Source organism: Physcomitrium patens, chromosome 24 (assembly GCF_059467195.1).
Source record: "Physcomitrium patens ecotype Gransden chromosome 24, ASM5946719v1, whole genome shotgun sequence".
In the NCBI taxonomy this organism is placed as follows: Eukaryota; Viridiplantae; Streptophyta; class Bryopsida; order Funariales; family Funariaceae; genus Physcomitrium; species Physcomitrium patens.
In genome coordinates, this window is record NC_143433.1 from 10412693 (window position 1) to 10437288 (window position 24596).

The 24596-nt window shown below is 29.7% G+C and overlaps 1 non-coding gene across 1 annotated transcript; it reads right to left on the minus strand.

Moving 5' to 3' along the window:
• Window positions 1-12466: 12466 nt before the first annotated feature.
• Window positions 12467-12539, minus strand: TRNAK-CUU (transfer RNA lysine (anticodon CUU)). The gene has a single exon. It is a non-coding gene; the product is annotated as a tRNA-Lys (tRNA).
• Window positions 12540-24596: the final 12057 nt, after the last annotated feature.

Here is a 24596-nt window from a genome sequence, read left to right on the forward strand (position 1 = left end):
GGTGACTAGTAATATTTTTCCTTTTTGTCTTCACCCGACCCCCGCTTTTGCACTCACCCTCCCTCTTCTCATCCCCCTTTCGTGCCCGACGCGACGCCCTTGCTGGGTGCTGCGACCCCTGTCCCTGGGCAAAACCTGGTGCGCACCGCTCTGCCGTGCTACCCATTCACCCCCACCAACGTCACACCTACTGCCCAGCACTGCCATGCCGCTTCTGCTCACAATCAGAGCCCATGGCAGGCCGGCCCCTCACTGTCCTTCGCACACCTCAGCTCACACTGGGACGTGCCCTTGACTCTGGATCTCGATACCCCCGCCACTTACATGGTTGGCCTGGAACGTAACCACCCTCAAGAGTCACCTGCTTGCGACGCCCCAAATCAAAATGAGGGCCGTCGCAGGTCGTGGGACCTGGCCCGCCTTTGGAAGCACGGATATGAGTGGCACGGTGGTAGCACAACCATTCCAAATCAGAGTGCTTGAGTGTTTGAAGGATGCATGGCAGTGATGTGAGTTGGTCATTAGGGACTAATGTAGGAGTTAATTTTTAGAAAAGGAAATTAAATAGTAGAAACTACATTGGCATGAAAAAACAAAAAATAAAATTCATAGGAGTTTCTTCAACAACTATTCTATTTCAAGTGCTTCTAATGATATGGCCAATAATGTAACATATATTAAGGTGTATTACCTATGAGATGTATAGTTAAAAAGCATGTTATTAATAGTCTTGAATTTTGTAGCAAATCTGGTTTAAATAGAACCATGGACTTTAGTTAGATGTTCTAACAACCAAATTCTTTTATGAACAAATTATCACTAGGTTTGGATGTTCCAAAATCTTGATTAGTGATAGAGGCAAACATTTTCTAAATGAGGTGATAAAAGACTTGATTTTAAGGTTTCAAATCAACTATGGGAAGGCCACCTCCTATCACCCCCAAACCAATGGTCACATGGAAAGGATCAATCAAACCTTGGTAAACATCCTTAAAAAGACCATTACTACTTCCAAAAGGAATTGAGATATCAAGCTTCTAGTAGCCTTGTGGGCCTAGAGGACCACTTTTAAGGTGACAACTCATGCCACTTTTTTTTCTTTTTTCTTTCTTAATTTATGGCATAAAAGCCATTTTGTCTATTGAATTTGAAATCCCTTCTTTTCAAATTGCCTTGCCAAAAAGATTGTCACATAAACAATCTTTAGTGGATTGCTTGGAATGTCTTGAAGTTTTAAATGAGGCCAAGAGAAAGAATGCACAACACAAAGAGGCTATATAGAGAAGAAGTAAAATAGCCTTTGACAAGAAGCACACAATTAGAACTCTTAGGGTTAGGATGTTGGTATTCCTACAAGATGTTAGGTGACTACATTTCCTTGAAACTTTTGATGCCTTATAGTTGGATCCTTATATTGTAAAAGAAGTCTTCTCAAACAATTCAATATGGTTGCAAACCCTGAATGGTGAAGCTTTTCCTACTAGGACTTTTAGAAGTAGGTGTCAAGAGTGTAGTATGTGATTTTAATCACCTACAAGAAAAAAAACATTCTATTCCATAGCATCACCTTTAATCAAGGCTCTAGTATACAAAACTATATTACTTTCTTTCATTCATTCTACAATCAAAGACAATCCACATGGAGGAAAGAATTCAAATTAAAATTGATTATGACAACTTAGTAGAGTAAAATAATAATGATAAAATAGATTGTTTAATTAGAAAGTTTGTCATAGTTTACATCCAAGGGTTGTAAAAGAGTTGGCCATATGAGAAGTCTTCTTTTTAGTGAGCTTGATTTAAATCCGGCTAAACAAAGACCTATTGAAAGAGCTAGCATTAATAAAAGAAATGCCAACTATAAAAAATCCAAGGATATGTAGGTCTTTAAGGCTTGAAAAGTATATACTTTGTTATATAAGGAGGATTTTTATGATACGATCTTTTTGGTTTAGTTTTATGCTTTTTTTTTTTTTTTTTTTTTCTAATTTTTATTTTTATATTTTAGATATTAGTTCTAAATTCTCTTCTTTTTCCTATCTTATTCTTCTATGGATTAAATCCTATCTTGTTTTTTCACATTAGTGGCTATTCACCTATCCTTATCTTTGATAAATGTTAATTTTTTTGGATAGTTTTATATTATAATAGATTAATATTATAGATAAAATTCTTTTTGATTTTTTTTTACTAAGTCGTTCTAGATGGCGGCCATGTATGAATCATCAAATTGTTTTATTTTTAATTTCAGAACAAAAAAATGCACTCTTATTGCTATAAAAAATAACTTAAAATTAGACAAGTGTATAAATCTTAGATGAAGAGAGAAAAGAGATTATTGTAGAAATATGGTTCTTTTTAGGATTTCTTGTACAATTTTTGAGACTCAATAGATTTTTTGAGAGTTGGATATCATTTCAGCTTGCCAATTAATAGAAACTGGTAACATCTTTTTGATAAGTGGATTAATTGACCAAAGATTTAAGAAGCTTGCTTTTAGTCTAATTTGTGACAAAACTTCCTATTGAGGCTATAATACTAAGACCATGTTTTAGCACTATCTTTTGAGCACAATTCACACATCCTTTAGCCAACATGTATAGAAGACTCATGGAATTGGACAAATGTGAAAGCTAATACTATAGTAGTATTTATATTTAGTGCAGTAGTAGGAAATATAATGATTATAAAATATTTCTTAAATATAACAAAATGGAGTTTGTGGAAGAACAAATAGTTGATTTTAATGATCTTATTTTGCTTTCTATACAAGATATATGGTATGGATTCTTAAAAAGCAATGCTTAGTTTGGAATTGATTTTTTTTTTCTTCTTTTTATTACTATTATTATCATTATTATTATTAATTCAAACAAGAAGTTGAGCTTAATCATCCTTATTTGTCAAAGCCAGTTTAGAGGTTTGAAGATGAAATCTCTAGATTTTGAAGAACCAATGATTGTAAAGAGTCCGGCAAACCTTGGCTCTTTATTTGTTTTTCTGATTTATGCTTTAATCTTCAAAGTTTTGCTTTTGAGGTATGGTTGTTATTTTAATTAATTAATTTATTTTTGCATGTCATGCTTTGGCTACTTGAAGCCATGGAATTGCCGCAAATTGAAGTATAAATATTGTGGTTGTAGAAATAGCTATGGTTTTTTATTTTTTTATTTTTTATTTTTTTGTTTTGTTTCTTTTAGTTTTGTATTTCAAGTTGGATGTACTGAAAGAATATTTTTATTTGAATGTAAATATAAATTTACTATATAGTTTAATATTTTTAAATTAATATATTTATTTTATTTATAAATAACAAAGATAAATCTTTTTTGATATGTGAGGACTATTGAAAAGTTTTGAAGATCACCTTGAAGAATACATGTTTTATAGCTTTGATTTCAAGAAGTTTTTATCAATTTTCTTAAGTTATATCAATACAAAAATTTATTTATATGGATTATATGTTTTTATATACAATAAATTAAAATGTTTGAAAACTAGATTTTGATTAAGGTTTAAATATTTTAAATATAATATCTTATCTATCTTATTTATAAATTGTGAAAAACATAAACTTTTTGTAATTGTTACTTAGGTAATATGAATACATAGAAGTATATAAAAATAGATTAATTTGATAATATCTTCTAAATATGCTTCCTTAAAGCTTTATACATGCTACTTTGAATTTAGATGTATTTGTAGTTTATTGGTAGGTTTGAAACCTAGTTAACAAAGTCTTTTATAGAAACCAAGTCAATGTGTGGTCCAATTTTCATCTCTAAGGCTATGAGTATCCTAATCAAGCTTTTTAAAAACCAAAAAAGATAAAGACAAGAAGTATACCATCTTTGTGGCAAGAAACACCCACTTATTAGTTGTTGGATTGAAAATTGAGTTGTATTTAGAAATTGTGGAAGTAATCACCTCACGGAGGTATATAGGCAATGTGATAAGATAGTTTCTTTAAAACATTTATTAAAATATTTTATCAACAACAAGCTTAGGATAATATCAAAGAGACAAGAAATCCTAGTTTTGACAATGCAATAAAATCCTTCAATTGTTTCTATGATTATAATAATAATCTTCATAACCTACATCTTCTATTGAGTTTAAATACCAAGAAGGAATTTATTCCTTTGAATTTGGAACAAAATCAATATAGCCAATAAAATCATAACCAAAATTGATAAGATGTGAAATATTTAAAAATATCTAATAAAAAATAAAATCCATAATTCACAAAGGATCAACCTTCTTTCTTTTATAAAAATTACATCTTTTATTAAGAAGCTTTTTATATAGGAAAATAATAAAATAATATGCTAGTTTTAGTAGTTATGATAAGATCTAGATACACTAGTCTTCTTCTTCCTACTTCAATTGAAAATAAAAGCACTTTTGAAGATTCTTTTTATTTTTTAGACTTCAATAAAACCACTAAAGAAGCAATGAAAAATATCAAAGCTTCCAAGGAATTACTTCAAATTTTAGAAGCCATGCCAATTAGGTTACAAAAAAAATAAGAGAAGATATATGCACAAGAGAAGTTTCTTCTAAATAAGAATAAAAAGGGCCTAGAATTTTGGTTCTTGAATTGAATTCTTCATCACAATTGAAGAGTGAAGATAAAACATTGTCTTATGATTTGTGGAATGATTTGAAGAAGATCAAAGAAGACATAACAATATTTTAGGTGTTGATGGTTTTTCTAACAATAAATAAAAGTCTTGAAACTAGTATTGACATTAAGAGACATTAGAGGTTTAAGGCTTAAATAGTAGCTTATATGAAAAGTATTTAAAGAAGTGACTTGAAGCCAAACTTCATCACATTCTTTGAAAGATGAGCATCTAAGCCCACAACCAAAGAAACGTTTAAAGAAGAAGGTGAAATTTACCAATTTAGAAACTAAAGAAGTAATATATTTGAGTATTATCAATCCTATTCCACTATGATGTATGGATTTTGAATTATACAATTGGAAAGATGACAAAGAGTTCATTTAATAGTTGAAAAATCATTTTAGGTCAAGTCTAGATGAAGTTATGACCATTAATTTTATAGAGGATTTTGCCACTTAGTAATACAATGAATGGAAGGTGGATTTAGCAACTTTAGTAGAAGACATCAATTACAAAGATGTTTATAGGGTGAATGTTGATGGCACTCAAATCCATGACTTAGAGGATATAATAAAAGAAAATGATCTTAATCCATCCTTAAACTTCAAATAAACCTCTAATAGATTCATAGCATTGTATAATATAAAGACTTGCTTCAAAATACATTAGGCACTTAGGTGTGGAAGACAAATTGGAAATTGCAACAATAAGTTTCTAAAAATTTTAACAAAATACTAAATAAATCTCAATTAAAGCTTAAGAATTCTTATCAAATCTAAATCAAATCTAATTGAGATCTTAAAAAATTATAAAAGAACATAAAGAAATCTTAAATATATATTTTTTAAAATCTTTAAAAATTTTAAATATATAGAAATTATAAATAAATTCTAAATAAATATTAATTAAATCCTAATCAAATCCTAAATCTTAAATCAAATCTTAATAAAATTTTAAACCTTAAATCAAATCCTTAAAAATTCTTAATGAAATCTTGATTAAATTATAAATCCTAAAAAAAACTTTAATCAAATATTAATAAAATCTTAAATCCTAAATCAAATCTTAATATAATCCTAAATCTTAAATAAACTCTTAATCAATCCTAGAGCTAGTTGAAATCTCAGTAATTAATTTAATCATATATTTTGACTCAAAATTTGTCTAATTGACAATTATTATGTTAAAAACAAGTACAAAAAGTTTTAAAAAGATCAAACTTAATAAATAAAAGATAAATCCCAAAGTCAACTTGGATATTGATTAGCCTCTTTTTTCAACCTTGATGACAATATCCTAGCCTCAATACCTCTTAAATTTCCTTTTTTAATGACTTTAAAACTTTTTATTGTTATTGAAAATTAAGTCTATTAATATTTTGCAAAATTTTTATTTCAATTAAGCAGCACATTGTTATAAATCTCAGAAACCCTCACTAATCTTTTAAACTCTAATTTCTAAGATCCTAATATATTTAACTTTTGATAACCTTTAAATAAAACTTTAAATCAGATTCAAACTTATAATACAAATTTAATACAATAAAAATCATTCAATTACAAAATTTTAAGCATAGATCATCTACCGATTTCAAAATATTTTTTTAAAGTATAAAAGTTTTGTATTTCTCAAAAATCCAAAGTCATTGCAAAAGAATGTTAACTTTGAAAAGCCTTTAAAAAGTCATTAAAAACTCAAATCACTCAAAACCATAGCTTAAAGAACCTTCTTTTAGTTTTCTTTCAAATCTCACTTTTTAATCAACCTAAAAACTCTAAAATTTCCATAGATGTGTGGTTTTGTACCATGAGTTTTGATTTTGGCTTTGGTTCACAATTAGTCCTCTCTAAATATCAATTCTTCATTACTTCAGAGAATGTTTTCTATGAAGTATTTTTAATTATTTTTTAAAAATGCCTATATTAGTTATTTTTCTTATCTATTTGATTTTGTCTTATTTATAGCCATACAAAGTAAATAGAAGTCCATTTTGTAAAAGAGTGATATTGTTATATATCAATTTTACTACCTCCTTGATTATTATTTATGCTTCTTAGATAATTTGCTTCTAATAACCATGTTACAACATAACATCCGCCCTCTTAAACTTGTGTATCCTCTAGCATGTATCAATTCTTTTAATATATTAGTATAAGATGTTCTTCATCTTAGTCAAATTCTTGATCTTTAATTTGGTCCTTGACTTTTATTTTGATATTATTTAATAAATTTCCTTTAACAAAATAAGTACATATACTTCTTTTCTTAACTAATTTAACTTGCTTGCTTGCTATAAATATCTTCAATTTTATTCTATTAAGTTCTTGTTATAAGTATGTACTATTGATATAAACTTCTATAACAATATATGGTCTTATTCAATGTTTAGAAAATATTTGTAATGTATTATGTTGATTATCTAAACTATTATCATTGACTAAAACCCAATCACTTTCTTCAATTGCCTTGTGCCATAGTTGATGTGTTTTATCAAATATTTCTTTATTCTTTTTCCTTTCTTCTTTTAAATTCTCTATTTTTATTTCAATATCTTTAGGTCATCTTTCTAATTGTTGAATGTGTAATCCTAAAAGCTGTATTTTTTTATTAAAATCACCCTTCCAAGGCAACATCCTTTGTGCAAACACTATTTCTTCTATTGGCATTACTGGCTTTTGTCCGTACATTAATTCAAAATGCATACAACCTAATAGTATACTTTAAAATTGTGCATTTAGACATAATACAAATTTTAGTAGTGTAAGTGTAAACGATATGAATCAAAGAAAAAAAATAAAAATAAAAATAAAAATCAATATATTCTTATGTCACTTAAAAAGGGTAGATATATATATATATATATATATATATATATATATATATATATTCAAAATTAATATAATATTGAAACTAGAAAGGCCACTGCTAAATATAAGAAAATCAAAGAATCTTGAAATAAGACTAAAGACTAAAAAAGCATTGACAAGAATGAAGTGTGAATTATCAAATCAATTCATAGGTTTTTTTAGGACAATAGAATGCAATAGGAGTGTCAATTGGCAATTAATACTTGAAGATGAGTGTAGAATATACTAAATAAAAATAAAATAGAGTTAGTAGATAAAACATAGTTAAATATAAGAATTTGATTAAAAAATTCTAATTTTAGAAGATATCTTAGAAGCATCAAAGTGGCCTCTTTTTAATATTTTAGAAGAATCTAAAAAAATCTTAATTATTCAATATTCTAATATTATACAAAAAAACATTATATACATATAAACATGAATATTATATCAAATATCAAATCATACATAATATATAATATAGTACACTATATAGCTCCAAAATACAATATGATATACAAATCCAAAATAGAATACAATATGAAAAATATATATATAACAGAAAAAAAAAAAAAAAAAAAAAAACATACATTGAATGCATTAATTTCCTCAATTGTTCTTGTATTTTTACCATTGCGATCTTCATTTTGATAAGTTCTATTATAATAATACTTAAAACAAAAGAGATATCTAATATTGCTCGAGATAAGTAAAAGACAAAACTTGAGAATAAAAAAAAATACTAAAACCAATATCAATTTTAAAAAAGATAATCCGCAACTTCTAATAAGCTTATGTCTTAACAAGAAAAAAGGATTATTCACTCTTAATCAAGAAAAGATAAAGTTTTGATATTATAAGTATATTCTTTTCAATTTGTAAAGGATAACAACTTGATGAAAGCAAATAAATAAGTGACACTTATTCAAAGAAGTATGACAAAATAGAAATAGAAAAGTAGATATATATTAAAAAAAAAAAAAAATTAGAATGGCTATTGCCAAAAGACAAGGAAATTAGAGACTCTTAAAACTAAAATAGAAGCAAGAAAGGAATTGATAAGAGAGACAAAGACTTTACTCTTGCTTCCATATATACTACCTACTTAAGAAGTACATGGCAATGTTCTTTAGGACCTTCAAAATATAATGATTTTATACAACATGTATTTTAATTTGCAAGGCAAGTTTCCTATATAGGCGCCACAAAGTTGGCTTATTCAGCAAGCTATCGATACATGTCAAATGTGATTTATTTGTTAACTAGGTTTCAAACCTACCAATAAACTACAAATACATCTAAATTCAAAGTAGCATGTATAAAGCTTTAAGGAAGCATATTTAGAAGATATTATCAAATTAATCTATTTTTATATACTTCTATGTATTCATATTACCTAAGTAACAATTACAAAAAGTTTATGTTTTTCACAATTTATAAATAAGATAGATAAGATATTATATTTAAAATATTTAAACCTTAATCAAAATCTAGTTTTCAAACATTTTAATTTATTGTATATAAAAACATATAATCCATATAAATAAATTTTTGTATTGATATAACTTAAGAAAATTGATAAAAACTTCTTGAAATCAAAGCTATAAAACATGTATTCTTCAAGGTGATCTTCAAAACTTTTCAATAGTCCTCACATATCAAAAAAGATTTATCTTTGTTATTTATAAATAAAATAAATATATTAATTTAAAAATATTAAACTATATAGTAAATTTATATTTACATTCAAATAAAAATATTCTTTCAGTACATCCAACTTGAAATACAAAACTAAAAGAAACAAAACAAAAAAATAAAAAATAAAAAAATAAAAAACCATAGCTATTTCTACAACCACAATATTTATACTTCAATTTGCGGCAATTCCATGGCTTCAAGTAGCCAAAGCATGACATGCAAAAATAAATTAATTAATTAAAATAACAACCATACCTCAAAAGCAAAACTTTGAAGATTAAAGCATAAATCAGAAAAACAAATAAAGAGCCAAGGTTTGCCGGACTCTTTACAATCATTGGTTCTTCAAAATCTAGAGATTTCATCTTCAAACCTCTAAACTGGCTTTGACAAATAAGGATGATTAAGCTCAACTTCTTGTTTGAATTAATAATAATAATGATAATAATAGTAATAAAAAGAAGAAAAAAAAAATCAATTCCAAACTAAGCATTGCTTTTTAAGAATCCATACCATATATCTTGTATAGAAAGCAAAATAAGATCATTAAAATCAACTATTTGTTCTTCCACAAACTCCATTTTGTTATATTTAAGAAATATTTTATAATCATTATATTTCCTACTACTGCACTAAATATAAATACTACTATAGTATTAGCTTTCACATTTGTCCAATTCCATGAGTCTTCTATACATGTTGGCTAAAGGATGTGTGAATTGTGCTCAAAAGATAGTGCTAAAACATGGTCTTAGTATTATAGCCTCAATAGGAAGTTTTGTCACAAATTAGACTAAAAGCAAGCTTCTTAAATCTTTGGTCAATTAATCCACTTATCAAAAAGATGTTACCAGTTTCTATTAATTGGCAAGCTGAAATGATATCCAACTCTCAAAAAATCTATTGAGTCTCAAAAATTGTACAAGAAATCCTAAAAAGAACCATATTCCTACAATAATCTCTTTTCTCTCTTCATCTAAGATTTATACACTTGTCTAATTTTAAGTTATTTTTTATAGCAATAAGAGTGCATTTTTTTGTTCTGAAATTAAAAATAAAACAATTTGATGATTCATACATGGCCGCCATCTAGAACGACTTAGTAAAAAAAAATCAAAAAGAATTTTATCTATAATATTAATCTATTATAATATAAAACTATCCAAAAAAATTAACATTTATCAAAGATAAGGATAGGTGAATAGCCACTAATGTGAAAAAACAAGATAGGATTTAATCCATAGAAGAATAAGATAGGAAAAAGAAGAGAATTTAGAACTAATATCTAAAATATAAAAATAAAAATTAGAAAAAAAAAAAAAAAAAAAAAAGCATAAAACTAAACCAAAAAGATCGTATCATAAAAATCCTCCTTATATAACAAAGTATATACTTTTCAAGCCTTAAAGACCTACATATCCTTGGATTTTTTATAGTTGGCATTTCTTTTATTAATGCTAGCTCTTTCAATAGGTCTTTGTTTAGCCGGATTTAAATCAAGCTCACTAAAAAGAAGACTTCTCATATGGCCAACTCTTTTACAACCCTTGGATGTAAACTATGACAAACTTTCTAATTAAACAATCTATTTTATCATTATTATTTTACTCTACTAAGTTGTCATAATCAATTTTAATTTGAATTCTTTCCTCCATGTGGATTGTCTTTGATTGTAGAATGAATGAAAGAAAGTAATATAGTTTTGTATACTAGAGCCTTGATTAAAGGTGATGCTATGGAATAGAATGTTTTTTTTCTTGTAGGTGATTAAAATCACATACTACACTCTTGACACCTACTTCTAAAAGTCCTAGTAGGAAAAGCTTCACCATTCAGGGTTTGCAACCATATTGAATTGTTTGAGAAGACTTCTTTTACAATATAAGGATCCAACTATAAGGCATCAAAAGTTTCAAGGAAATGTAGTCACCTAACATCTTGTAGGAATACCAACATCCTAACCCTAAGAGTTCTAATTGTGTGCTTCTTGTCAAAGGCTATTTTACTTCTTCTCTATATAGCCTCTTTGTGTTGTGCATTCTTTCTCTTGGCCTCATTTAAAACTTCAAGACATTCCAAGCAATCCACTAAAGATTGTTTATGTGACAATCTTTTTGGCAAGGCAATTTGAAAAGAAGGGATTTCAAATTCAATAGACAAAATGGCTTTTATGCCATAAATTAAGAAAGAAAAAAGAAAAAAAAGTGGCATGAGTTGTCACCTTAAAAGTGGTCCTCTAGGCCCACAAGGCTACTAGAAGCTTGATATCTCAATTCCTTTTGGAAGTAGTAATGGTCTTTTTAAGGATGTTTACCAAGGTTTGATTGATCCTTTCCATGTGACCATTGGTTTGGGGGTGATAGGAGGTGGCCTTCCCATAGTTGATTTGAAACCTTAAAATCAAGTCTTTTATCACCTCATTTAGAAAATGTTTGCCTCTATCACTAATCAAGATTTTGGAACATCCAAACCTAGTGATAATTTGTTCATAAAAGAATTTGGTTGTTAGAATATCTAACTAAAGTCCATGGTTCTATTTAAACCAGATTTGCTACAAAATTCAAGACTATTAATAACATGCTTTTTAACTATACATCTCATAGGTAATACACCTTAATATATGTTACATTATTGGCCATATCATTAGAAGCACTTGAAATAGAATAGTTGTTGAAGAAACTCCTATGAATTTTATTTTTTGTTTTTTCATGCCAATGTAGTTTCTACTATTTAATTTCCTTTTCTAAAAATTAACTCCTACATTAGTCCCTAATGACCAACTCACATCACTGCCATGCATCCTTCAAACACTCAAGCACTCTGATTTGGAATGGTTGTGCTACCACCGTGCCACTCATATCCGTGCTTCCAAAGGCGGGCCAGGTCCCACGACCTGCGACGGCCCTCATTTTGATTTGGGGCGTCGCAAGCAGGTGACTCTTGAGGGTGGTTACGTTCCAGGCCAACCATGTAAGTGGCGGGGGTATCGAGATCCAGAGTCAAGGGCACGTCCCAGTGTGAGCTGAGGTGTGCGAAGGACAGTGAGGGGCCGGCCTGCCATGGGCTCTGATTGTGAGCAGAAGCGGCATGGCAGTGCTGGGCAGTAGGTGTGACGTTGGTGGGGGTGAATGGGTAGCACGGCAGAGCGGTGCGCACCAGGTTTTGCCCAGGGACAGGGGTCGCAGCACCCAGCAAGGGCGTCGCGTCGGGCACGAAAGGGGGATGAGAAGAGGGAGGGTGAGTGCAAAAGCGGGGGTCGGGTGAAGACAAAAAGGAAAAATATTACTAGTCACCCGCCACCCCAGGGGCTCGAACCCTGGACCACAAGGTTAAGAGCCTTGCGCTCTACCAACTGAGCTAGGACGGCATCTCGGTTCCCGTGCCGGGGCCGGCATTTCGCCTGACCCGCCACCCGTTGACCGCCCCGCTTCCCAATGCCACTTATCGCTGCGCCGCGCACCCTGCACCCCTTCCGCGTCCAAGTTCGCGCGCAACCGCAACTCAAACCTCCAGCCTTCCCCTTGCCCCTGCCCACACGCCGCTCTAAACGCAATCCAACCTCCCTAGCAGCCCCAGCTGCCCCACTGACCGTGTCCCTGCGATCCCACCACCGCTGCCGCTGCCCGCGTGCATCCGGAATGACCTCCTCACTGCGCTCTACACTTAACCGGATCCATCGGTCGGAGCAACCCCCGACCAGCCAGCCATCCATCCATCCCGCAACATGCAGCGCTTGCAATGCGCCCTTCACCGATCGCCACCACAGCTGACGCACACCACGCTCTCGAACCCTTCAATTGCCGGGGCGGAGGTGCTCCACGGCCCACGGCTCTCACTTCCTCCCAATGTCCCCCGCTCCAGCCTCCCACTGGACAGCCGCCGGTTGCGCGCCTTGCGTTTCCAGTCGCTGCGGGACATTCGTTGACATGCTCGGCTTCCTGCGTGAAAACTGAGCCGCTGCTCACAGGCTCTCGTTCAGATTGAAGGCATCGTGCTGGTCAACGTACTTCGCCTCGAATGACCCTGATCACGCCATGAAGTTCCACTGGCGCAACGGGACATCACACGCCGCCCTCTGCATGAATGGCATGGGCCATGCGCATTTGGTCTCGTCGTGCAGTGCGGCACGCACGGGAGTCAGCCTCGCTGCGGATTCCACCGGATGGTGCTGCGTGAGTACCGAATCGGGTCGCTAACTCCACTATCGCGCGATTCCCTTCGAACCGTCGACTCCCTTCGTACGAGAATACTGTGAGCATCGCAAGAGCTGAACAGAGAGGTGGTTAGAGTGAGAACAGCTGAAAGAGATCTGGGCTAGAAGCAAGCCGAACAATTGGGTCAGGAGTGCATACACAAGTCTAGCAAATGAATAAAGCGTGTTTGGGTCGAAATCGAGACATCGGGTGCCTTTTTCTTTTCCTTTTTCTTGGAGAGGGAGGTGTGTGATCTGAACAGTGGGTGAGCGGTTGTGCGAGGTGATCGAACCAGGGGTTCTATGTTGGGTGCTGAAGTATGAGAAATTAGAAGTAGTACGAGGAGCCAGCGATGAGGTGGAAAGGGCAATTAGAAATTTGGACGTAGAAAGACACCAAAGTGGAGCAAAGCAAACAACAACGACGGAACAAATGTTAAACGGTGGTCAAGGATCACGGAGGATCACGGAGGCCAGAAGAGGTGAGTGTTGGTGATCAATAGATTGATGATTTAAGTTATACATGGTTTATATATAAATCCTTTGAATCTTGCTAAGGCTTTTGTCAAAACATATATAGTTTATTTGGTCATATAAAGTTTTTGGTTGTTGGGTCACATTTCCAATGATTATCAAACTTTTAAAGTCAAATTTGTATTTATTATGTTGTTTTTTATTATTGTAATTTATAATCTTGTTATACAACAAAGTTATGGTTTCTATATCCTAATTTGCATATTTTTACAAATGCATGGGTTGACATAAATGTGAACACTTGAATTTATTGGATTTTACAAGCTAGACATTGATTGAGATAGTTGTATGATTAAATTATAAAGTACTAATATCAATGTTGAAAACAACAATACAACATAAAATAATGAATTGTGAAAGGTTTGGTTTATTGTTTGAATATAATATATCCCTTATTATAGGACAATTTCATAGGTAATAGAAATAGGTGAGTTTTTGTTTTGTTTTGTTTTGTGTTTTGTGTTTTGTGTTTTGTGTTTTTTTTTTTTTCTTTTTTGTATTAGAAGGTATTTTTAATGGATTTGAGGTGGATGAACCAAGCGATTAAATTAAATTAACTTTAGGTGATTGGTCTTTTAAAGTTGAATGTCTAAGTTGATCGTTATATATTTAATTATGCTAAATGCATTGTTTTGTTAGATCCAAACAATTAAAATTAACCTTATCCAAAAACAACTCTAAGAAGGTTATTTGAAAACGTATTTCCAACCATAGTAGAATTGAGGTCCAATGTTTGAATAATCAAAACCTATCTAGAAACCAACAAGACTTCTTTGTCATCAATTTGGTTGATTTAGATTCAAACCAAGTAGTTGAGCAAGAAGAAGAGGACCTAAAATCTTTTAATTTCTTTGTAGAAATAAACAAAGAAGGAGAAGAGTCAAGACTCAATTCATCTATAATAGGTTATAAAAGGAAGCTTTTTTCTAATTCTATTCCTATAGATCCCTTAGTTTAATCAAAGACTCTATTAATTGTGATTTTGAAGGGATTATAAACAATTCTCATGCAACATAATGTTTTCAATTTTAAAGACACTAAAAATGATGATTCATTAGCACATGTAGAAATTTTTGTAGAACCTCTTACTCTACATTTAATAACAAACTTTGGATACTACTTGGTATGGTTTTCAAGTATCTTAAAAGATAGAGCCTATAAATGGTATAAGAACTACTCCTTAAATCTTTAAGAACTAAAACATGCTAATAAGAGCATTATTAGAAAAGTTCGAATCAAAAATAGGGCAAAATAATGTCCTAATGGCTCTTTCTTCTTTGAGACAAGAAAAATGAGAAATAATTTCCACATAAACTAAGCGATTTGAATTAGTAGTCATTAGGTCTGTAGAAACTTTCTTCACAAACAATACCTTTGTTCATTTCTTTATCCAAGGATTCAATAATGAAAGTATTAATAGGAAGATCTTAAAGTTGCAACCAAAACATCTAAAAGATGCTAAACAAAGATAATAAAGGTGATTAAAGAGATTGACCAACAATAAAAAAGGATGTAAAAGAAGAAAGACCATAAGATCTTTAGTTTCATATTTGTCAATGGCTAAAACATAAGAAGTCCGCAAGGACATTTTCATAGATTGAGTGGCAATTATTTCCAATCTTTGGACTACTATTCTTCACCTTTAGAGATTAGGTTTTCACCTAGCATTTTAAAACTTACTTATCCAAACAACATAAATAGGTAGAAGGAAGAGATTAAAAATGAAGTCTTTCAAAATCAAAAGAAATTCTAATATCAACTTGCACATCAAGTAAAGGTGTTGCAAGAAAAATTAAATCTTGTTGCTCAAAAATCAAAATTTCAACCAAGCTCTACCACCTAAAGAATCAAGTGTACACACTTTAAGATTTTAGTGCACTCAATGCAGCCAATCAAGTCATATTAGCCAATTTTGTTCTATATCTCAAAGGCTTCAACAAAATATTGGAAGGCAATAATCTTATGTTTTCTTTTATAGAAACCAAGTCAATGTGTGGTCCAATTTTCATCTATAAGGCTATGAGTATCCTAATCAAGCTTTTTAAAAACCAAAAAAGATAAAGACAAGAAGTATACCATCTTTGTGGCAAGAAACACCCACTTATTAGTTGTTGGATTGAAAATTGAGTTGTGTTTAGAAATTGTGGAAGTAATCACCTCACGGAGGTATATAGGCAATGTGATAAGATAGTTTCTTTAAAACATTTATTAAAATATTTTATCAACAACAAGCTTAGGATAATATCAAAGAGACAAGAAATCCTAGTTTTGACAATGCAATAAAATCCTTCAATTGTTTCTATGATTATAATAATAATCTTCATAACCTACATCTTCTATTGAGTTTAAATACCAAGAAGGAATTTATTCCTTTGAATTTGGAACAAAATCAATATAGCCAATAAAATCATAACCAAAATTGATAAGATGTGAAATATTTAAAAATATCTAATAAAAAATAAAATCCATAATTCACAAAGGATCAACCTTCTTTCTTTTATAAAAATTACATCTTTTATTAAGAAGCTTTTTATATAGGAAAATAATAAAATAATATGCTAGTTTTAGTAGTTATGATAAGATCTAGATACACTAGTCTTCTTCTTCCTACTTCAATTGAAAATAAAAGCACTTTTGAAGATTCTTTTTATTTTTTAGACTTCAATAAAACCACTAAAGAAGCAATGAAAAATATCAAAGCTTCCAAGGAATTACTTCAAATTTTAGAAGCCATGCCAATTAGGTTACAAAAAAAATAAGAGAAGATATATGCACAAGAGAAGTTTCTTCTAAATAAGAATAAAAAGGGCCTAGAATTTTGGTTCTTGAATTGAATTCTTCATCACAATTGAAGAGTGAAGATAAAACATTGTCTTATGATTTGTGGAATGATTTGAAGAAGATCAAAGAAGACATAACAATATTTTAGGTGTTGATGGTTTTTCTAACAATAAATAAAAGTCTTGAAACTAGTATTGACATTAAGAGACATTAGAGGTTTAAGGCTTAAATAGTAGCTTATATGAAAAGTATTTAAAGAAGTGACTTGAAGCCAAACTTCATCACATTCTTTGAAAGATGAGCATCTAAGCCCACAACCAAAGAAACGTTTAAAGAAGAAGGTGAAATTTACCAATTTAGAAACTAAAGAAGTAATATATTTGAGTATTATCAATCCTATTCCACTATGATGTATGGATTTTGAATTATACAATTGGAAAGATGACAAAGAGTTCATTTAATAGTTGAAAAATCATTTTAGGTCAAGTCTAGATGAAGTTATGACCATTAATTTTATAGAGGATTTTGCCACTTAGTAATACAATGAATGGAAGGTGGATTTAGCAACTTTAGTAGAAGACATCAATTACAAAGATGTTTATAGGGTGAATGTTGATGGCACTCAAATCCATGACTTAGAGGATATAATAAAAGAAAATGATCTTAATCCATCCTTAAACTTCAAATAAACCTCTAATAGATTCATAACATTGTATAATATAAAGACTTGCTTCAAAATACATTAGGCACTTAGGTGTGGAAGACAAATTGGAAATTGCAACAATAAGTTTCTAAAAATTTTAACAAAATACTAAATAAATCTCAATTAAAGCTTAAGAATTCTTATCAAATCTAAATCAAATCTAATTGAGATCTTAAAAAATTATAAAAGAACATAAAGAAATCTTAAATATATATTTTTTAAAATCTTTAAAAATTTTAAATATATAGAAATTATAAATAAATTCTAAATAAATATTAATTAAATCCTAATCAAATCCTAAATCTTAAATCAAATCTTAATAAAATTTTAAACCTTAAATCAAATCCTTAAAAATTCTTAATGAAATCTTGATTAAATTATAAATCCTAAAAAAAACTTTAATCAAATATTAATAAAATCTTAAATCCTAAATCAAATCTTAATATAATCCTAAATCTTAAATAAACTCTTAATCAATCCTAGAGCTAGTTGAAATCTCAGTAATTAATTTAATCATATATTTTGACTCAAAATTTGTCTAATTGACAATTATTATGTTAAAAACAAGTACAAAAAGTTTTAAAAAGATCAAACTTAATAAATAAAAGATAAATCCCAAAGTCAACTTGGATATTGATTAGCCTCTTTTTTCAACCTTGATGACAATATCCTAGCCTCAATACCTCTTAAATTTCCTTTTTTAATGACTTTAAAACTTTTTATTGTTATTGAAAATTAAGTCTATTAATATTTTGCAAAATTTTTATTTCAATTAAGCAGCACATTGTTATAAATCTCAGAAACCCTCACTAATCTTTTAAACTCTAATTTCTAAGATCCTAATATATTTAACTTTTGATAACCTTTAAATAAAACTTTAAATCAGATTCAAACTTATAATACAAATTTAATACAATAAAAATCATTCAATTACAAAATTTTAAGCATAGATCATCTACCGATTTCAAAATATTTTTTTAAAGTATAAAAGTTTTGTATTTCTCAAAAATCCAAAGTCATTGCAAAAGAATGTTAACTTTGGAAAGCCTTTAAAAAGTCATTAAAAACTCAAATCACTCAAAACCATAGCTTAAAGAACCTTCTTTTAGTTTTCTTTCAAATCTCACTTTTTAATCAACCTAAAAACTCTAAAATTTCCATAGATGTGTGGTTTTGTACCATGAGTTTTGATTTTGGCTTTGGTTCACAATTAGTCCTCTCTAAATATCAATTCTTCATTACTTCAGAGAATGTTTTCTATGAAGTATTTTTAATTATTTTTTAAAAATGCCTATATTAGTTATTTTTCTTATCTATTTGATTTTGTCTTATTTATAGCCATACAAAGTAAATAGAAGTCCATTTTGTAAAAGAGTGATATTGTTATATATCAATTTTACTACCTCCTTGATTATTATTTATGCTTCTTAGATAATTTGCTTCTAATAACCATGTTACAACATAACATCCGCCCTCTTAAACTTGTGTATCCTCTAGCATGTATCAATTCTTTTAATATATTAGTATAAGATGTTCTTCATCTTAGTCAAATTCTTGATCTTTAATTTGGTCCTTGACTTTTATTTTGATATTATTTAATAAATTTCCTTTAACAAAATAAGTACATATACTTCTTTTCTTAACTAATTTAACTTGCTTGCTTGCTATAAATATCTTCAATTTTATTCTATTAAGTTCTTGTTATAAGTATGTACTATTGATATAAACTTCTATAACAATATATGGTCTTATTCAATGTTTAGAAAATATTTGTAATGTATTATGTTGATTATCTAAACTATTATCATTGACTAAAACCCAATCACTTTCTTCAATTGCCTTGTGCCATAGTTGATGTGTTTTATCAAATATTTCTTTATTCTTTTTCCTTTCTTCTTTTAAATTCTCTATTTTTATTTCAATATCTTTAGGTCATCTTTCTAATTGTTGAATGTGTAATCCTAAAAGCTGTATTTTTTTATTAAAATCACCCTTCCAAGGCAACATCCTTTGTGCAAACACTATTTCTTCTATTGGCATTACTGGCTTTTGTCCGTACATTAATTCAAAATGCATACAACCTAATAGTATACTTTAAAATTGTGCATTTAGACATAATACAAATTTTAGTAGTGTAAGTGTAAACGATATGAATCAAAGAAAAAAAATAAAAATAAAAATAAAAATCAATATATTCTTATGTCACTTAAAAAGGGTAGATATATATATATATATATATATATATATATATATATATATTCAAAATTAATATAATATTGAAACTAGAAAGGCCACTGCTAAATATAAGAAAATCAAAGAATCTTGAAATAAGACTAAAGACTAAAAAAGCATTGACAAGAATGAAGTGTGAATTATCAAATCAATTCATAGGTTTTTTTAGGACAATAGAATGCAATAGGAGTGTCAATTGGCAATTAATACTTGAAGATGAGTGTAGAATATACTAAATAAAAATAAAATAGAGTTAGTAGATAAAACATAGTTAAATATAAGAATTTGATTAAAAAATTCTAATTTTAGAAGATATCTTAGAAGCATCAAAGTGGCCTCTTTTTAATATTTTAGAAGAATCTAAAAAAATCTTAATTATTCAATATTCTAATATTATACAAAAAAACATTATATACATATAAACATGAATATTATATCAAATATCAAATCATACATAATATATAATATAGTACACTATATAGCTCCAAAATACAATATGATATACAAATCCAAAATAGAATACAATATGAAAAATATATATATAACAGAAAAAAAAAAAAAAAAAAAAAAAAAAAAAAACATACATTGAATGCATTAATTTCCTCAATTGTTCTTGTATTTTTACCATTGCGATCTTCATTTTGATAAGTTCTATTATAATAATACTTAAAACAAAAGAGATATCTAATATTGCTCGAGATAAGTAAAAGACAAAACTTGAGAATAAAAAAAAATACTAAAACCAATATCAATTTTAAAAAAGATAATCCGCAACTTCTAATAAGCTTATGTCTTAACAAGAAAAAAGGATTATTCACTCTTAATCAAGAAAAGATAAAGTTTTGATATTATAAGTATATTCTTTTCAATTTGTAAAGGATAACAACTTGATGAAAGCAAATAAATAAGTGACACTTATTCAAAGAAGTATGACAAAATAGAAATAGAAAAGTAGATATATATTAAAAAAAAAAAAAAATTAGAATGGCTATTGCCAAAAGACAAGGAAATTAGAGACTCTTAAAACTAAAATAGAAGCAAGAAAGGAATTGATAAGAGAGACAAAGACTTTACTCTTGCTTCCATATATACTACCTACTTAAGAAGTACATGGCAATGTTCTTTAGGACCTTCAAAATATAATGATTTTATACAACATGTATTTTAATTTGCAAGGCAAGTTTCCTATATAGGCGCCACAAAGTTGGCTTATTCAGCAAGCTATCGATACATGTCAAATGTGATTTATTTGTTAACTAGGTTTCAAACCTACCAATAAACTACAAATACATCTAAATTCAAAGTAGCATGTATAAAGCTTTAAGGAAGCATATTTAGAAGATATTATCAAATTAATCTATTTTTATATACTTCTATGTATTCATATTACCTAAGTAACAATTACAAAAAGTTTATGTTTTTCACAATTTATAAATAAGATAGATAAGATATTATATTTAAAATATTTAAACCTTAATCAAAATCTAGTTTTCAAACATTTTAATTTATTGTATATAAAAACATATAATCCATATAAATAAATTTTTGTATTGATATAACTTAAGAAAATTGATAAAAACTTCTTGAAATCAAAGCTATAAAACATGTATTCTTCAAGGTGATCTTCAAAACTTTTCAATAGTCCTCACATATCAAAAAAGATTTATCTTTGTTATTTATAAATAAAATAAATATATTAATTTAAAAATATTAAACTATATAGTAAATTTATATTTACATTCAAATAAAAATATTCTTTCAGTACATCCAACTTGAAATACAAAACTAAAAGAAACAAAACAAAAAAATAAAAAATAAAAAAATAAAAAACCATAGCTATTTCTACAACCACAATATTTATACTTCAATTTGCGGCAATTCCATGGCTTCAAGTAGCCAAAGCATGACATGCAAAAATAAATTAATTAATTAAAATAACAACCATACCTCAAAAGCAAAACTTTGAAGATTAAAGCATAAATCAGAAAAACAAATAAAGAGCCAAGGTTTGCCGGACTCTTTACAATCATTGGTTCTTCAAAATCTAGAGATTTCATCTTCAAACCTCTAAACTGGCTTTGACAAATAAGGATGATTAAGCTCAACTTCTTGTTTGAATTAATAATAATAATGATAATAATAGTAATAAAAAGAAGAAAAAAAAAATCAATTCCAAACTAAGCATTGCTTTTTAAGAATCCATACCATATATCTTGTATAGAAAGCAAAATAAGATCATTAAAATCAACTATTTGTTCTTCCACAAACTCCATTTTGTTATATTTAAGAAATATTTTATAATCATTATATTTCCTACTACTGCACTAAATATAAATACTACTATAGTATTAGCTTTCACATTTGTCCAATTCCATGAATCTTCTATACATGTTGGCTAAAGGATGTGTGAATTGTGCTCAAAAGATAGTGCTAAAACATGGTCTTAGTATTATAGCCTCAATAGGAAGTTTTGTCACAAATTAGACTAAAAGCAAGCTTCTTAAATCTTTGGTCAATTAATCCACTTATCAAAAAGATGTTACCAGTTTCTATTAATTGGCAAGCTGAAATGATATCCAACTCTCAAAAAATCTATTGAGTCTCAAAAATTGTACAAGAAATCCTAAAAAGAACCATATTTCTACAATAATCTCTTTTCTCTCTTCATCTAAGATTTATACACTTGTCTAATTTTAAGTTATTTTTTATAGCAATAAGAGTGCATTTTTTTGTTCTGAAATTAAAAATAAAACAATTTGATGATTCATACATGGCCGCCATCTAGAACGACTTAGTAAAAAAAAATCAAAAAGAATTTTATCTATAATATTAATCTATTGTAATATAAAACTATCCAAAAAAATTAACATTTATCAAAGATAAGGATAGGTGAATAGCCACTAATGTGAAAAAACAAGATAGGATTTAATCCATAGAAGAATAAGATAGGAAAAAGAAGAGAATTTAGAACTAATATCTAAAATATAAAAATAAAAATTAGAAAAAAAAAAAAAAAAAAGCATAAAACTAAACCAAAAAGATCATATCATAAAAATCCTCCTTATATAACAAAGTATATACTTTTCAAGCCTTAAAGACCTACATATCCTTGGATTTTTTATAGTTGGCATTTCTTTTATTAATGCTAGCTCTTTCAATAGGTCTTTGTTTAGCCGGATTTAAATCAAGCTCACTAAAAAGAAGACTTCTCATATGGCCAACTCTTTTACAACCCTTGGATGTAAACTATGACAAACTTTCTAATTAAACAATCTATTTTATCATTATTATTTTACTCTACTAAGTTGTCATAATCAATTTTAATTTGAATTCTTTCCTCCATGTGGATTGTCTTTGATTGTAGAATGAATGAAAGAAAGTAATATAGTTTTGTATACTAGAGCCTTGATTAAAGGTGATGCTATGGAATAGAATGTTTTTTTTCTTGTAGGTGATTAAAATCACATACTACACTCTTGACACCTACTTCTAAAAGTCCTAGTAGGAAAAGCTTCACCATTCAGGGTTTGCAACCATATTGAATTGTTTGAGAAGACTTCTTTTACAATATAAGGATCCAACTATAAGGCATCAAAAGTTTCAAGGAAATGTAGTCACCTAACATCTTGTAGGAATACCAACATCCTAACCCTAAGAGTTCTAATTGTGTGCTTCTTGTCAAAGGCTATTTTACTTCTTCTCTATATAGCCTCTTTGTGTTGTGCATTCTTTCTCTTGGCCTCATTTAAAACTTCAAGACATTCCAAGCAATCCACTAAAGATTGTTTATGTGACAATCTTTTTGGCAAGGCAATTTGAAAAGAAGGGATTTCAAATTCAATAGACAAAATGGCTTTTATGCCATAAATTAAGAAAGAAAAAAGAAAAAAAAGTGGCATGAGTTGTCACCTTAAAAGTGGTCCTCTAGGCCCACAAGGCTACTAGAAGCTTGATATCTCAATTCCTTTTGGAAGTAGTAATGGTCTTTTTAAGGATGTTTACCAAGGTTTGATTGATCCTTTCCATGTGACCATTGGTTTGGGGGTGATAGGAGGTGGCCTTCCCATAGTTGATTTGAAACCTTAAAATCAAGTCTTTTATCACCTCATTTAGAAAATGTTTGCCTCTATCACTAATCAAGATTTTGGAACATCCAAACCTAGTGATAATTTGTTCATAAAAGAATTTGGTTGTTAGAATATCTAACTAAAGTCCATGGTTCTATTTAAACCAGATTTGCTACAAAATTCAAGACTATTAATAACATGCTTTTTAACTATACATCTCATAGGTAATACACCTTAATATATGTTACATTATTGGCCATATCATTAGAAGCACTTGAAATAGAATAGTTGTTGAAGAAACTCCTATGAATTTTATTTTTTGTTTTTTCATGCCAATGTAGTTTCTACTATTTAATTTCCTTTTCTAAAAATTAACTCCTACATTAGTCCCTAATGACCAACTCACATCACTGCCATGCATCCTTCAAACACTCAAGCACTCTGATTTGGAATGGTTGTGCTACCACCGTGCCACTCATATCCGTGCTTCCAAAGGCGGGCCAGGTCCCACGACCTGCGACGGCCCTCATTTTGATTTGGGGCGTCGCAAGCAGGTGACTCTTGAGGGTGGTTACGTTCCAGGCCAACCATGTAAGTGGCGGGGGTATCGAGATCCAGAGTCAAGGGCACGTCCCAGTGTGAGCTGAGGTGTGCGAAGGACAGTGAGGGGCCGGCCTGCCATGGGCTCTGATTGTGAGCAGAAGCGGCATGGCAGTGCTGGGCAGTAGGTGTGACGTTGGTGGGGGTGAATGGGTAGCACGGCAGAGCGGTGCGCACCAGGTTTTGCCCAGGGACAGGGGTCGCAGCACCCAGCAAGGGCGTCGCGTCGGGCACGAAAGGGGGATGAGAAGAGGGAGGGTGAGTGCAAAAGCGGGGGTCGGGTGAAGACAAAAAGGAAAAATATTACTAGTCACC